At 39.6% G+C, this 17,836-nt stretch overlaps 1 non-coding gene across 1 annotated transcript; it reads left to right on the forward strand.

Moving 5' to 3' along the window:
* The first annotated feature begins 16,618 nt into the window (after positions 1-16,618).
* On the forward strand, positions 16,619-16,725 carry LOC128292290 (small nucleolar RNA R71). Its single transcript, XR_008282275.1, has one exon. It is a non-coding gene; the product is annotated as a small nucleolar RNA R71 (small nucleolar RNA).
* The last annotated feature ends 1,111 nt before the right edge of the window (positions 16,726-17,836 follow it).

The following is a 17,836-nucleotide window of genomic DNA, read 5'->3' on the forward strand; positions in this document are numbered from 1 at the left end:
AAACCATCATACCAAGTTTTTTTTTCAGCAGGGATCTCCTGACAATGTGCTACATGGTACTGTCATTGACAACAAAGTATGTCATCCAAAGAACAATAATTTTACCTTGGTACCCATCTTTGGAATGATTGGAATCACGAGGCGGACCTACTATCATGTTCTCTTAGACCAAGTGGGTTTTGGTGATGATCCGCAAGAGTTTGTTCATTCTCTATCCTACATGTATCAAAGGAGCACTACTGACCATATTTGTTGTGCCTCCTATTTGCTACGCTCATTTGGCGCCTTCACGGTTGGGGCAATTTATGAAAATTAGGGATGCTTGAAACATCATCGAGTCATGGTGGGATGTATGCTACTGAGATTAATCTCGTACCTCGGCTTTCCGAGTTGAAGGATAAAGTCGCAATTTCATTCTTGTCTGCCGAGAATCATTGAACCATCTTTTATAGGGTTTGACAAACAACGGCCGGGGCAATTGTTGGGGTAATCCCTTTTCTCATGGGTTTATGAATCAAGATTTTTCCTCCAAGCTTTGATGGAGTCAAGAATTGAATACCTCTAGTAAACTTAACTTGAAAGTATTCATCCTAAGCAAATGTACCAAGAATGGATGACACAGACTTATGACAAAGAAGGTTCGTCCAAAAAAATCTCATAAAGGAAACCTTGCAAAAGGATGCCGAATTGGGAAAGGCCATATGTTACGAAGAGGGCTTTCTCTAGAGGTGCATTGATTTTGACAAGAAATGGATAGGAAGAATTTATCTGATCCAGTGAATTCGGACTCAGTCAAATAGTACTTTGTCTGAAGGAGAAGGGAAGCCAAGGTGAAAACCCGCAAAGGGCACTTTGGGACTTCTATTTCAAAAAAAAAAAAAAGAAAAAAAAGAAAAGAAAAAGAGAAAAAAGAAAAAAGGGAGAGGCCAAGGTGAAAACCCGCAAAGGGCGCCTTGAGACCAAAGAGGTTTTGAGTTGAAAACTCGAAAGGGCAGCTCAAATTTGGAAAGTAATGCAGTGGCCTTGCTATACCGGATTCGACGAGAAGTGAAGTATGGTACATATCGACGCATCAACGAATTACTTTGGATCTTTTAAACACATGTTGAACTCAAGAAAGTCTTCATGGAGCTGGGGTATAGACGCTCAAGCGGCGATATTTGGGGCATTTGATTTTTTGTCCTGTTTACTATCTTTGGATTCTCTTTCTTCTCAAAGATAGATTTCTAGATTAACTTCCTTTGTCTTTTTGATAAATCATTATCCTCAAGATCAATTTATTTGTCCCATTATTCATAAAGTGTGTTGCATAGAAATAATGATTGATGAACTAAATATCTTTACAAACGAAGTTTTGCATATTACTCTAGAAATTTCTAGATAATACAAGAAACTAAAACAGGACAATTGTTTGAGAAATTTACGTAAGTAAGGGATGAAGGAATGGATGATTCAATTCTTATAGACATCCTCAGTAGATCATAGCATTGGATGAAGGCCTACAAGCTGAAATTTTGAGAAAGACAAATGAAGGAATGAATAATGACACCTGAGATAGGGGTCATATTCACAGCACTTTGCATCATAACATGTTAAGGACATTCGACTCATTTCAATCATAGCATACTTAGGCATAGGCACTTACTCATTCTACAGGTCATATCCTCTAGGGGACAATGAAAATCAAAGATTTCAACATGGCATCCCTGTGCTTATGGGAAACAAATTGAAAATAGCAGATCTAACCTTCAGATGTTTATACTGAGGCAGATCCAAGATGATTGGGTATTCTTGTGTTTACAAGGAACAAATCGAGGACATAGCAGATATGACTCTCAAAAGTTCTCAAATGTAGTAGATCTAACCTTCAGATGTTTATACTGAAGCAGATCCAAGATGATTTGGTATTCTTGTGTTTACAAGGAACAAATCGAGGACATTGCAGATATGACTCTCAAATGTTCTTAAACAAACTCAAGATGGTTTGGCATCCTTGTGCTTACAAGGGACAAATCGAGGACATAATAGATTTGATTCTCAGACGTTCTCAGATATAGCATATTTAACCTTCAGATGTTTATACTGAAGCAGATCCAAGATGATTTGGTATTCTTGTGTTTACAAGGAACAAATCGAGGACATAGCAGATATGACTCTCAAAAGTTCTCAAATGTAGCAGATCTAACCTTCAGATGTTTATACTGAAGCAGATCCAAAATGATTTGGTATTCTTGTGTTTACAAGGAACAAATCGAGGACATTGCAGATATGACTCTCAAATGTTCTTAAACAAACTCAAGATGGTTTGGCATCCTTGGGCTTACAAGGGAAAAAATGAGGACATTGCAACTATGACTCTCAAATGTTCTAAAACAAACTCGAGATGGTTTGGCATCCTTGTGCTTACAAGGGAAAAAACGAGGACATAGCAGATATGATTCTCAAAAGTTCTCAAATAGATCAAGATGATTTGGCATCTCTACAAATCGAAGAAGCAAATTTTGCGGGGAGCAGATTGAAAATTCAAGGTTCAGCGAGCCCGGGAAAAATTGGCTCTTTTATATCTTTGCTTTATACCTGTTATACAGTAATGAGCAAAGAGGGGCAGCTGTAATACCTCAATTTTACCCAGCCCATTGGAAGCCAAGGCATAATCCAAAATTTCAAAATATAAAGTCTCTTAACAGTCCTTTACCCAAATACAAAAGCCTAAACGGCAGACCCAAATACAAGAGACCTTACCCAGTTACAATAACCAGCAGGCCCACTATTACATCCTACCCAGATACACTAAAACTAAGACCCATTACAACAGACCCAAGTGGACCCAGGACAAAAGCAGCCCAAGTGGCCCAGCTTGTTACACCAAGGCATGAAACCCTAGGGTTTCTGCCTTTCTCCTTGCGCCGCAAACAGAAGGTTGCAGAAGCCAAGCCTCATGACTCTTCCGCTCCTACTGTTCTAGCTACCCTGTCAAGGTCATGATTCCAGGCCCAAGTCACGCCGAGATCAACGCCACCAGTGGACCATCGTCAGGCCTTTGCCATTGCCGAATTTTTCGCAAGTACCTGCAAGAAAAGGAAAGAAAATCACAGCAGACATGCGAAGCAAATACGGAAAGAAATCGAAGATTTCTTTCCAAAACTTGTAGTAGTAGAGGCTATAAAGCCTTCTTTTTAATCTGTAAAAACGGACACGAGGCAGAGACCAAAAATATTGTACACAGAGTTTTTTGCAGTAATATACCAGTGATCTTTTACAGAAGACAAAGGTGACATATTTTTATTTGCGTTTCATTCTCTTGATCATGAGTTTATGCATATAATATATTAAATAGATAGAGAGAGTATACCTGGAGAATCACCTTGAAAAGCGAAACTTTTCAAGTTCCGACCGTCGTGTGTGGCGGAGTCGGTGGAGGCGCGTGGATCTCAGCGCGGAGGTTCGATGACCAGAGCTGATCGGCTAAACGCCGGAGCTCAGAGGACCAGGGATCCTCTTCAGAGGATTTTTCTTTATTTTTTTTTTAGAAACTGGGTTTCTAAATGATTTTAAAGCTGAAGATTTGGCTTATATAGCCTTGTCAAAACGACAGCGTTTTAGACCCTCAGGATCCGCGTGTTGCCCCGATTACCCGGGGAGGATCCGCGCGTTTTTATAACTGGGTTAATTGGTCAATTAGTCCTTCCGCTCCTTTTCGCGTTTACAATTAAAACCTTATTTTATGATTCGGCCCTGCTATTTTATTTTAGTTTTAATTTGGTCCTGACAGTTGTTAAATCTCATTTTGGGAAACGTCGCCGTTTTGGGAATAGGGAAATTTGCCCGGTGTGTCCTTTTAATTTCACGCGTTTTAAATAGGTACTTAATTCAATTTTATTCCTTTCAAAATTTGCCCCATAATTTTGTTAAGCTTTAAATTTAGTCCTATACTTATTATATTATTCTATATATAGATATTATTTGTTTATTTTAATTTTACTTTTATATTATATATTATAAAATTGTTTTATTATAAGTATTCTTTTTAATTATATATTATTACTTATTATATATATTATTTTCCTTAAATTTTTATTTACATCTCTTTTATTTATTATTATATTTTCACATATGCTATATTTATTAATTACTTATATATATGTGTTGCTTTATATGTTACTTTATATTATATCCATTATTTTTCTTATATGTTTATATTACATTTTATTATATAATCTTTATTATGTTTTATTTTTATATTATTTATTTTCTTTTCATATATATGTTATGTATATCGCGTCATAAATTATATTATTTATGTTTATATTATATATATATATATATATATTATTTTAAAATGTAAATTATTATTGTTAAATCATATTTTTAACTTACATTATATACACATTTCATTTTTTATTTACTATACATATATTATTTCATTTTAAACTAATATTGTTATATTATGAAATCTCTTACATACTTTCAAACCGATATATTGTTATATAATTATTATTCTTTTATTCTTGCTACCATGTTATTATATTATATATTAAACACTTTTGATATGAAATGTCTTGTTTTTAATTGTATGTATATTTTGTTAGCAATCAATCATTTTTAGTTCTTCTATCGTTTGGTATTATATGTATCATGTATGTGTTATTTTATAATTATATGCATATTGACACTACATTTATTCTATTTATGCATTATTTATGTTTGATTTTATATCACGCATCATTTAAATATTATTTCATATGTTTATATATCACGTTTATTCATTCTCAATACATATTATATATCTTTGTATGCATATTATTAATATTTTCTATTTTATATGTATGAATCTAAGGCACGTTCTTTATACCATTGCCATCATTTTGTTTAAATGCACGTTTTATTTACCAACTACAATAATATGATACTATGTATGATTTATAATGCAATACAATTCCCTATGCATCATCTTTAAAAGACAAGGCTCCAAAATTTTCAAAAAAAAAACATATAAAGGCAATGCTTGGTGTTTGGAAATTTCGAAAAAGTAGTGCCCTAACTTATTGGGTTGCGACTTTTCTCGTTAAGTTCGAATAGTCAAAGTACCCTGTAACACCCCAAACCCAGCCTAGACGTTATGACCGGATCGATCGCCACATCGAGCGTTCAAAACATGCCGTATTACTTAGTTTGGAAAAACTTAGTTGGTGTTGTAAAGACACTTTTAAAAGTAGGTTAAAGTGAATGGAAGTCATGCACCGGTAGGAAACCAGAAAGAGAGGAGGTGAGTCCGTGATTTGCTAAGTACCAAGCTCCCTTCGGATCCAATCCTAGACATGCACACCGCCATTGCCACACTCTAACATCTCGTATAATTTTGAGAAAACCGTTTGGTTATGTCCATCTTAAGAAAAGGTTGAAAACGTTTGCTTAGCGGAAGTCTTACTTGTATTGGTGTTATTTTGAAATCACTTAGTGTTTTTGAAAAAGCGTCCTAGAGCTAATCTATTTCGTTAGTTATCATAGATCAGTTTTATCATAATAGATTAAATAATAAAGAAACAACCCAAACCATAAAAATAATTAAGCGGCCTTATTACAAAAAAAACCCAAAACCATAAGCGAAAATATGGAAAATCTAGTTCACGAAGAAAGCGAATTTGCGTAAAACGTGTGGCCACTCCGAATCCCTTGACTCAAGTCCACCAACTAGGGCTCACCGCAAGGATGGAAGAAAAAGGGTGAGTTTGGGAAAACTCGATGTATCTGAAACCCATCCAAAGCCCAAATCAGCTCGAGCCCATTGGGCCTAAGCCCTATTCAGGATAACGATTACAGTGGATGAAGCCCTTTTCAAAATCTGAGAGCAAGGCCTTAGCCCTTTTTACATAACATGTGGCCCATAGGCCCATTCAATAACATTGGTAACAATAGTAGTAATGCATGCAAAACCATCCGGGAGACTACTCAACCCACCCATTTACACTCCACAGCTTAAAAGAACGCGCTCAAATATCGATAAGTTGAGGCAAAGCCTCCAGTACGTGGATGAACCACTTTCAATACTTCCTCCATCAATACCCCAATCCCATGCAACAGATATTAATAAAAGCATATCATGTAAAATACGGTATTAATCAATCATGCAGTTTAGCCAATTTAAACCCTAGGGGTATATCGGTAATTTTGCTCTTTAGGGGTAATTTTCGTAACTTAGCAACTACACAAGCTACTTCAGTAATTTTCAACAGTTTTATGCAGTTTGGTTCCACCATCTAACTAACAGGTTAATTTGCCCATCTCTTACCCATATTGGTCCGTAAGCCCATTGGGCCTAGTTTTGGCCCATCGAGACCCTTTTTCCGAAGTACATTAAAACGTCACACGAACTTACTTACCACCTTGCGGTGCTAGATCTAACAATTACTCTATGTCTCGAGAGCATTCGCATACTCACAAGCCCATGAAATGCCAGAATTTCGGCATTTCGGCTTTTGCCGAATTGAACTAAGAAAGGGTGTTCGGTACACACCTGATTCGCGACGACTGCTACTGAGATCTCTTCCGATGTCCTACAATTGATTAGCACAGTTCTTATTTACAAACCATAATCACTAAACCCACAACCTACTTATCCATGATCAAACCATGTCCCTAAAAGACTTCGAAACCTTACCTTTTTGCCAAAATCGATAGCTAGCTCCGAATCTGATTGCTCCAACAACCCACGCCTTCAATCCAACACTTAAGAAGACACTAATCATTGATGAAAACATTAGTTAAAACCCTTAGAGCCACATGCCCAAATCGATGACCTCCCTAGATTTTAGGGACTTCGCTTTTCTAACTTTGTAAAATAGGACCAGATCCGAGATGATGAACACTTACCCTTACTCCTTTTTGATCTCCACGCAATCAGTGCGATTTATCTTTCAGCGATGGTATAACTCGACTCCGGAGTTTTGAAGTTTGGCTATAATCCCCAAATCTATGGTTTTTGGCTTTTGGGTGATGAAGGAGATGACAATATGAAACTATAACCTGGATGTAGAATTGCCGATGTGTCTCTAGAGTTTAGAAAGAATAATCGTTGATTAATGGAAACACAATGTTAAAGGGTTTGGCTTTGAAGAAATCGGTACCGAGAATGTGTGTTCAAGATTTGGCTTTTATGGATTCGGCAAAAGTATTGATGAACAGCAGAATTGATGAATGGTTTTGAAGAAGAAAAATAGAAAAAGAAGAATAGGGGAAGTGGTAGTTTCGGCTAGAGAGGAAAAAGAGAGAAAAGAAAAACCTTGTGATGTCAGAGCAGAAGAGAACGGTACCACCCAATACCCTAGGTGCCGAAATACTAACCTCAAACCCCCTGCCGATTTTTCCCTCTTCAATTCCCAAAATTCGGCCAACTCCTAGCCTCTCTCCTAATCCCTTAAATCTCTCCCCTTATCCCTCCTTAATCCAAGCGTTTGAACTGATTCAAACTCTCCTCTAGCAGAATCCACCTAGACTCCAACACTTACCCCTCCAGCACTTAAAAATAAATGCATCTATTTGTCAACACAGGGAATCGATCCCATGCTTTCCCCAATGCTCCACACGCCACCTTTTTAGGAGCCTAGTGGCGTCACCCTTGCCACTCTACTAAGGCTCTTTTTGTGATGCAATTTACCCATAACTCTATACAAGGGCCACCTAGCCAGAACCCCTAACTCCTAAGTCCAAAATTCAAAAATACAACCGGGTTTTGGCCAACACATGGGCCTTCTATAAGCCCATTTACCTACTCAAAATATTAATTTCACATCCAAATACAAAATTTTTAAAATCTTTACAAAATATTGAAAACCGCGAATAAATCCGAAAATCAGGATGTTACAACTCTACCCTCCTTAAAGAAATTTCGACCTCGAAATTTTACCTTATTAGAACAGTTGAGGGTACTGTTGACGCATAGCCTCCTCAGTCTCTTAAGTAGCTTCTTCTTTGCCATGGTTCCTCCAAATTACTTTCACTAGTGGAACTGATTTCCTTCTCAACACTTTGACGTCACGATCAAGTATTTGCACAGGTTCCTCTTCGAAGGTTAAATCTGACTGTACCTCGATTTCTGCAACTGGTATCATATGAGTTGGGTCAGATCGATATCGCCTCAGCATGGATACATAAAAAACGTCGTGCATACGATGCAGTTCTGGTGGTAACTCTAGCTGATAAGCCACTGGTCCAACCTACTTAACAATTCGGTAAGGCCCAATAAATCGTGGGCTCAACTTACCTTTCTTACCAAATCTCAAAATTTTCTTCCAAGGGGAAACCTTCAAGAAAACCATATCCCCAACAGCGAACTCAATCTCTTTGCGCTTCAGATCCGCATACGACTTCTGTCTATCGGATGCCTCCTTTAACCAATCCCTTATCAGCCTAACCTTGCTTTCAGTGTCTGCCACCAATTCCGGCCCAAGCACTTGTCGTTCACCCAACTCTGTCCAACACGTCGGCGTACGACATCTTCACCCATAAAGCGCTTCATATGGTGCCATCTGAATACTTGATTGATAGCTGTTATTGTAAGCAAACTCCGCCAATGGTAAGTAGTCCTCCCAACTTCCACAAAAATCAATGATACAACCTCTCAACATATCTTCTAGAACCTGAATAACCCTTTCTGACTGTCCATCTGTCTGTGGGTGAAAAGCGGTGCTAAAATCCAATCGTGTACCCAATGCTTCCTGCATTTTCTGCCAAAACTGAGATGTAAACTTAGGGTCTCGATCAGAAATTATCGACACTGGCACCCCATGCAGTTGCACTACCTCCGCCACATATAACTTGGCCAACTTTTGCAGTGAGTAGTCGATACAAACAGGTATGAAATGAGTAGATTTTGTTAACCTATCCACAACCACCCACACCGACTCTTTCTTGGTAGGTGTCAAAGGTAACCCACTCACAAAGTCCATTGTTACTCTTTCCCACTTCTATAGCGGAATTTTCATAGGTTGCAATAATCCCGAAGGCAATTGGTGCTCAGCCTTAACCTGCTGGCACGTCAGACATTTCCCAACAAATTCAGTCGCCTCTCGTTTTAATTCGGGCCACTAGTACACCTCTCGCACGTCTCGATATAACTTATTTCATCCAGGATGCATGGCACAGAGTCCACCATGAGCCTCTTTTAGTATTAACTGCCTCAATTCAGGGTCCTTTGGAATATAAACCCTTCCACGAAAGCACAGAACTCCTTCAGTGTTCAACCCAAAATCTTCGTTCTCACCACTCTTAACTTGCTGGAACCGAAGAGCTAATGAGTCGTCCTTCAACTATTTTTCTTTAATCTGCTCAGTCCAAGTAGGCCTTACTTGCAGTTCTGCCAACAAGCTTCCATCGTCGTACAGACATAAACGTGCGAACAAGGCTCTCAAATTAGTAACAACCCTTCGACTCAATGCATCCGCCACCACATTAGCCTTTCCTGGGTGGTACTCTATCGAACAATCGTAGTCTTTAAGCACCTCCACCCATCTACGTTGCCTAAGGTTCAACTCCTTTTGAGTCAACAAATACTTTAGGCTCTTATGATCTGTGTATATGATGCACTTTTCCCCATATAAGTAGTGTCTCCAAATTTTTAACGCAAAAATCACCACTGCTAGCTCCAAATCATGCGTAGAGTAATTCACCTCATGAGCCTTAAGCTGTCGCGATGCATAAGCGACCATCTTGCCCTCTTGTATCAGTATGCAACCTAACCCCACATGCGATGCATCTCTATATACAGTAAAGTCCTTCCCAGACATCGGTTGAATCAACACTGGCACTTCGGTCAATACCTTTTTCAATTGATCAAAAGCTTTTTGCTGTTTCTTGGTCCAGACAAATGGTACTCCTTTCCTTATAAGTTTTGTCAAGGGTGCCGCCATTACCGAGAAACCCTCCACAAACCTTCTGTAGTAACCTGCCAACCCTAGGAAACTCCGAATTTTTTATACTGACCTAGGTGGCTTCCATTCCAGAATCGCTTCAATTTTACGAGGATCCACCTTAATCCCTCGGCAGAGACCACATGCCTTAGGAAGGTTACCTCCTCAACCGTAATTCACACTTGCTGAATTTCGCATAGAGCTCCTTTTCCCTTAACACTTGCAAAGACTGTACGGAGATGCTCATCATGCTTCGCCTCCGTTTGAGTATTCTAGGATATCGTCGATAAAGGCGACTACGAACCGATCCAAGTAAGGTTGGAATACTCGATTCATCAGATCCATAAAAAGCTGCGAGTGCGTTACGTCACCCAAACGGCATGACCATAAACTCATAATGTCCATATCGAGTTCGGAATGATGTCTTATGAATATCCCCTTCTTTTACCCTTAGCTGATGGTATCCAGAACGAAGATCGATTTTGGAGAATACCGAAGCTCCCCTAAGCTGGTCAAATAGATCGTTAATCCTTGGAAGTGGATACTTATTCTTAATCGTCAGTTTGTTCAACTGGCGATAATCGATGCACATGCGCATCGTTCCGTCCTTTTTCTTCACAAATAGGACCGGTGCTCCCCAAGGAGACACACTAGGCCTAATGAAGCCTCTACCTATCAACTCTTGAATTTGAGCCTTCAGTTCCACTAACTCCTTCGGTGCCATCCTATAGGGTGCAATAGATCTCGGAGTATTCCGGCAACAAATCGATTCCAAACTCAACTTCCCGATTCGGAGGTAATCCAGAAGCTCTTAGGAAAAACATCCCGAATTCCCTAACGATTCGATGGTCTCCACAATGATCCTCGCCACTTGGCTTACCAAAGCCGATATGCCTCGCATCCCTTGCTCATCAGTTTCTCAGCCCTCAACGCCGATACTACATTGGATAAGTAATCCCTTCGTTCTCTAATACTCATTACCTCTTCATCATTGACAGTCCTTAACACCATCCTCTTAGCTGCACAATCCAAAGTTGCCTTATGCTTGGTCAACCAATCCATCCCTAGTATCAAATCGAATTCTTCAAGCGGTAACTCCATCAAATCCCCACAGAAAACCCCGCCTTGAATCTCCAGAGGCACCTCCTTGAAGAGTTTCTCTACCTTAACCGAATGACCTAAAGGACTTATCACAGACACCCCATACACAGTCTCCTCGAAGTCCACACCCAGTGCCCCAGAAATGTTATATGCCACATATGAATGGGTTGATCCCACATCAATCAGAGCAGTATAAGGTACACCATATATAAAAACGTACAGATTATGACATCGGTCGTCACCCTCCTCATGGCGACGCAAAGATACACCAAAGCTGGCTGACGAGCATCCGCGTTACCAATACCCCTGCCGGGTGCCTCACGTCCATGGCCATTACCACCGCGACCTTGTCCACGACCTCTTGGCAGCAGCGGTCCATCCCTCACAGGTTGAGCCGGTCGCACAGCCCTTTGTTCGGCCCCCGAGAGCGAGTGGCCCTCCTAGGACAATCCTTAATCCTATGCTCTTTAGACCCACAACGAAGACAAGCCCGAACGCTTCCAAGACTCTCCTTGATGCATTCGCGCAATCCCCACAAGCTTGCGATCTACCGTGTTCACCGGAATCGCTCGAACCGGTTCCTCCATCCTAGCTCTCTTAACATTTCGATTCTGACACCATTGGTCCAAAGATCCCTCTGGCGATTCCGATTCCTATCACGATTCTTCCGTTCGGTTTGCTTCACCTCCTCGGCTATCTTAGCCTTCTCTACCGATTCGTGAAATCTCGCTCTCTCATGGAGCTATGAGCACCCTTAACTCATCTCTCGAGGCCATCTTCAAAAGCGAGCGTTGTGCTCAGATTCGGTGGAAACGATGCCATTAGCATACCGACTCAATCGTAGAAACTCCGTCTCATATTCAAAGAATGGTCTTATTTCCCGAGTCGGTTAAGAACTCCTTCTGCGTGCATCCACATAGCTAGCTCCAACATATTTTGCCTTAAAGGTCTGTTTGAACGGCTCCCATGTTACCCTCTCAGCTGGGGTACCCTCTCTCACAGTAATCCACCACTGATACGCTTCATCCCGCAGCAAGGACACCGTCCCTTTCAACTTCTATTCTACTGAGCAGTCTAGGTCATCCATGATCCGCTCTGTGGCTTCCAACCAATACTCACCCACATTTGGGGCCACTCCAGATACGCTCCTAAAAATCTCAGCTCCGTTGGCCCGAAGTCGTTCAGAAATGGACCCCCTATTCATGGGCCCAATGTTAGCTCCGGCCACCCTTTCCAAAACCCTCAACATGGCCTGAGACAAAGCGTCATCCCCTGCGGCCCGGTCATACGGCCCATTTTCATTAACCGGTGGTGGACGTGCCTTGCCAGCTGGTATGTGTTCAGATGACGCAGATCCAGCTTGGGTGCTACCTCGGCCTCGACCACGGCCTCTTCCCCAAATAACCCTTATACTCATAACGATTTATCTGTTTACGAATTTTATGACATTAGTTTACTAGTTTCACTGTTTATTACAGAATGTCTTATGAACAGATAGAGTTTCAGAATTATTTTCACGTAATCACAATTTAGCTACGGTCCCAGTTTTGTAACCCAAATACTACATTATCAATAGCACTATCTCTAAGGCTTAGTACTATCTACAGTATTATTTCCAGTCCAGTTCCATATAAATATTTAAAGCAGAAAAAGAACACTTACAGACTTGGTGCCGGGGATTCAGTGTGCCACTTCCTTATCAGTCCAAATTTTTTTTTTAAAAAAAACCCATGTTTTTGTTTACCGAAAATAAAAAGATTTGATTTGAAAACACTTTTATTTTAAAACTATTGATTTAACCCCGTTTAACAATAGAAAAACTTTGAACATCTTCGAAAATTTATAAAAAAACCTTCGTTTTTTTATTTTTTTAAAAGATTTTTGGACCCTATCCACAGCCGAGTTGTTGCAACCTGGCTCTGATACCACTAAATGTAACACTCCAAACCCGGCCTAGACGTTATGACCAAATCTGATGCGCCACATCGAAGCGTTCAAAACATGCCGTATTACTTAGTTTGGAAAAAACTTAGTTGGTGTTGTAAAGACACTTTTAAAAGTAGGTTAAAGTGAATGGAAGTCATGCACCGTGTAGGAAACCAGAAAGAGAGGAGGTGAGTCCGTCGGACCGCTAAGTACCAAGCTCCCTTCGGATCCAATCCTAGACATGCACACCGCCATTGCCACACTCTAACATCTCGTATAATTTTGAGAAAACCGTTTGGTTATGTCCATCTTAAGAAAAGGTTGAAAACGTTTGCTTAGCGGAAGTCTTACTTGTATTGGTGTTATTTTGAAATCACTTAGTGTTTTTGAAAACGCGTCCTAGAGCTAATCTATTTCGTTAGTTATCATAGATCAGTTTTATCATAATAGAATTAAATAATAAAGAAACAACCCAAACCATAAAAATAATTAAGCGGCCTTATTACAAAAAAAACCCAAAACCATAAACGAAAATATGGAAAATCTAGTTCACCAGAAGAAAACGAATTTGCAGAAAACGTGTGGCCACTCTCGAATCCCGCCTTGACTCCAAGTCCACCAACTAGGGCTCACCTGCAAGGATGGAAGAAAAAGGGGTGAGTTTGGGAAAACTCAGTGTATATAGAAACCCATCCAAAGCCCAAATCAGCTCGAGCCCATTGGGCATAAGCCATATTCAGATAACAGTACACAGTGGACCGAAGCCCATTTCAGAATACAGTAGCAAGGCCTTAGCCCCTTTTTACATAACAGTGTGGCCTATAGGCCCAATTTAGTAACATTGGTAACAATAGTAATAATGCATGCAAAACCATCTGGGGAGACTACTCAACCCACCAACCGCTACACTGCACCCGTACCAGCCCTACACTCTATGTGGGGAATATCTCAACCCACCCAACCCTACACTCCACAGTTAAAGAACGCACTCAAATATCGATAAGTTGAGGCAAAGCCTCCGAGACGTGGATGAACCACTTTCAATACTTCCTCCATCAATACCCCAATCCCATGCAATGATATTAATAAAAGCATATCATGTAAAATACAGTATTAATCAATCATGCAGTTTAGCCAATTTAAACCCTAGGGGTATATCGGTAATTTTGCTCTTTAGGGGTAATTTTCGTAACTTAGCAACTACACAAGCTACTTTAGTAATTTTCAATAGTTTTATGCAGTTTGGTTCCACCATCTAACTAATAGGCTAATTTGCCCATCTCTTACCCATATTGGTCCGTAAGCCCATTGGACCTAGTTTTGGCCCATCGAGACCCTTTTTCCGAAGTACGTTAAAACGTCACACGAACTTACTTACCACCTTGCTGTGCTAGATCTAACAATTACTCTATGTCTCGAGAGCATTCGCATACTCACAAGCCCATGAAATGCCAGAATTTTGGCATTTCGACTTTTCCCGAATTGAACTAAGAAAGGGTGTTCGGTACACACCTGATTCGTGACGACTGCTACTGAGATCTCTTCCGATGTCCTACAATTGATTAGCACAGTTCTTATTTACAAACCATAATCACTAAACCCACAACCTACTTATCCATGATCAAACCATGTCCCTAAAAGCCTTCGAAACTTTACCTTTTTCCCAAAATCGATAGCTAGCTCCGAATCCGATTGCTCCAACAACCCACGCCTTCAATCCAACACTTAAGAAGAAACTAACATTGATAGAAAACATCAGTTAAAAACCCTTAGAGCCACATGCCCAAATCGACAGCCTCCCTAGATTTTAGGGACTTCGGCTTTTCCTAACTTTGTAAAATAGGACCAGATCTGAGATGATGAACACTTACCCCTTACTCCTTTTTGATCTCCACGCAATCTGGTGCAGATTTATCTTTCAAACGACGGTATAACTCGACTCCCGGAGTTTTGAAGGTTCGGCTATAATGCCCCAAATCTATGGTTTTTCGGCTTTTGGGTGATGAAGGAGATGACAATATGAAACTATAACCTGGATGTAGAATTGCCGACAGGTCTCTAGAGTTTAGAAAGAATAATCGTTGATTAATGGAAACACAATGTTAAAGGGTTTGGCTTTGAAGAAATCGGTACCAATAATGTGTGTTCAAGATTTCGGCTTTTATGGATTCGGCAAAAGTATTGATGAACAATGAGAATTGATGAATGGTTTTGTAGAAGAAAAATAGAAAAAGAAGAATAGGGGAAGTGGTAGTTTCGGCTAGAGAGGGAAAAAGAGAAAAGAAAAACCTTATGATGTTAAAGCAGAAGAGAACGGCACCACCCAATACCCTAGGTGCCGAAATACTAACCTCAAACCCCCTGCCGATTTTTCCCTCTTCAATTCCCAAAATTCGGCCAACTCCTAGCCTCTCTCCCAATCCCTTAAATCTCTCCCCTTATCCCTCCTTAATCCAAGCATTTGAACTGATTCAAACTCTCCTCTAGCAGAATCCACCTGTACTCCAACACTTACCCCTCCAACACTTAAAAATAAATGCATCTATTTGTCAACACAGGGAATCGATCCCATGCTTTCCCCAATGCTCCACACGCCACCTTTTTAGGAGCCTAGTGGTGTCACCCTTGCCACTCTACTAAGGCTCTTTTTGTGATGCAATTTACCCATAACTCTATACAAGGGCCACCTAGACAAAACACCTAACTCCTAAGTCCAAAATTCAAAAATTCAACCGGGTTTTGGCCAACACATGGGCCTTCTATAAGCCCATTTACCTACTCAAAATATTAATTTCACATCCAAATACAAAATTTTTAAAATCTTTACAAAATATTGAAAACCGCGAATAAATCCGAAAATCAAGATGTTACATACCCTTCTAAGTTTTTAAAGTTTTCAAAACGTAAGCGACTGTCTTGGAACTGGAAAGCGATATGTCCTAACTTACTGGATGTAACATTTTGTCGTTTCGAGTTGGGGATTTCTAAAAAGGCTAACTTAGTGTCAATACTTTGATACAAGTAAACTCAAATTTCCGACATTAAAGACATTTGATAATCAATTAGGTACCAATTTTTGGGCGTTACGAGGGTGCTAATCCTTCCTCGTACGTAACCGACTCCCGAACCCATTCTTTTATTTCATGGACCAAAACTAATGATTTTAAAACAAAATATTTTAAAGGTGATCCAATCACACCTAAAAAGATTGGTGGCGACTCCCGTTTTTAAAATCGATTCCCATTGTCCAAAACTCGATTTGAAAATGGTTTCGACATGGGTTATTTTGAGATCTAAAGTTATTGTTACCCATATGGTTGACTTGTTCCTCTTCGGTTGTGGGATTGAAGGGTTGATATTCTGTATGCACATCTCCTCCATTTGCGTCATACCTCATTACTGGATGTACATGCGTAGAGCCAAGTAAACCATCAATTTTTTTATTGAGAAGTTCTACCTGATTTGATAGCATAGTAACTGAGTCGACGTTATAAATGCCGGCTATTTTCGTTGGCTTTGTCCTCATAATTTGCCACTAATAGTTATTCAGTAACATCTCCTCTATAAACTTGTAGGCATCTTCCGGTGTTTTATTGTTGATGATTCTGCCAACAGCCGTGTCAACCATTTATCGAGTCAAGGGATTCAGACCATTGTGGAATGTTTGTACTTGAAGCCAACGCGGTAAACCATGGTGAGGGCACCTTCTCAGTAAGTCCTTGTATCTCTCCCATGCATCGTAAAGTGTTTCTAAATCCAACTGCACAAAAGAAGAGATATCATTACGTAATTTAGCTATTTTAGCAGGCGAAAAGTATTTTAGTAAAAAAATTTCGATCATTTGTTCCCAAATAGTAATTGACCCTCGTGGTAACGAGTTCAACCACTGTCTAGCTTTGTTCCTTAATGAAAAAGGAAATAACCGAAGACGAATGGCATCATCAGAAACGCCATTGATTTTAAATGTATCGCAAAATTCTGGAAAGTTTGCTAAGTGAGCGTTGGGATCTTCATCCTGCAAACCATCAAACTGAACAAACTATTGTATCATTTGAATTGTGTTAGGTTTCAGCTCAAAAGTATTTGCAGCTACATCCGGTCTAACTATGCTAGACTTAGTTCCTGTTAAAGAAGGTTTAGCATAATCATACATAGTGAGTGGAGCAGGATTTTGATTAGCCGCAATTGCAGGAGGTAGCTGATTGCCTTGGTTTTCAGCCATCTCTTCGGTTGGGGGTTGAGTATTGTCTTCTTGCTCGTTCTCTGTGTTTCTTAAGCTGCGCCTTATTTCTCTTTGGTTTCTACGAACTGTACGATCCATTTCTTCGTCAAAAAGTAATGGTCCTGATGGGTTTCTTCTTGTCATAAACTATAAAAACCTGCCAAGAGAAAGAAAAATTAAATTAATAAATAATAAAATTAATAAAATTAAATTAAATTGCAAGAAAAATAAATGGCTAAAGTAATAAAAATTTAGCGTTCCTAATATTTTAGTTCCCTGGCAACTGCGCCAAAAACTTGATCGCGTGATTCATAACAAGTAATAAATATTTATAATGAAGATCAAACCTAGACTAACTATTATCACGGTGGAAAGGCAAGCGCACCTATCGAACAATAGAATAATAATGGCAAGACCGGGATATTGTACCCAAGCGAACCAAAAGTACTAGTAATAACTATCTTTTTATTATCTAGCCTAAGAATAAAATGGGGTTTTATTTGTTTTAATTAACTAATTATTTAAACTAAGAACGCACAGAGAAAAGAATTGGGGAATTGCTTTTGGGAAAATCGATTGACTTGAGACAATACCTATGAAAAAATCCACCTACACTTTACTTGTTATTCTGGCTCCGAACCGGACGATTTATTCATCCAACTTGTTTCGTAGAGATCCCTCA

The sequence above is a fragment of the Gossypium arboreum genome, chromosome 4 (assembly GCF_025698485.1).
Source record: "Gossypium arboreum isolate Shixiya-1 chromosome 4, ASM2569848v2, whole genome shotgun sequence".
NCBI lineage: Eukaryota > Viridiplantae > Streptophyta > Magnoliopsida > Malvales > Malvaceae > Gossypium > Gossypium arboreum.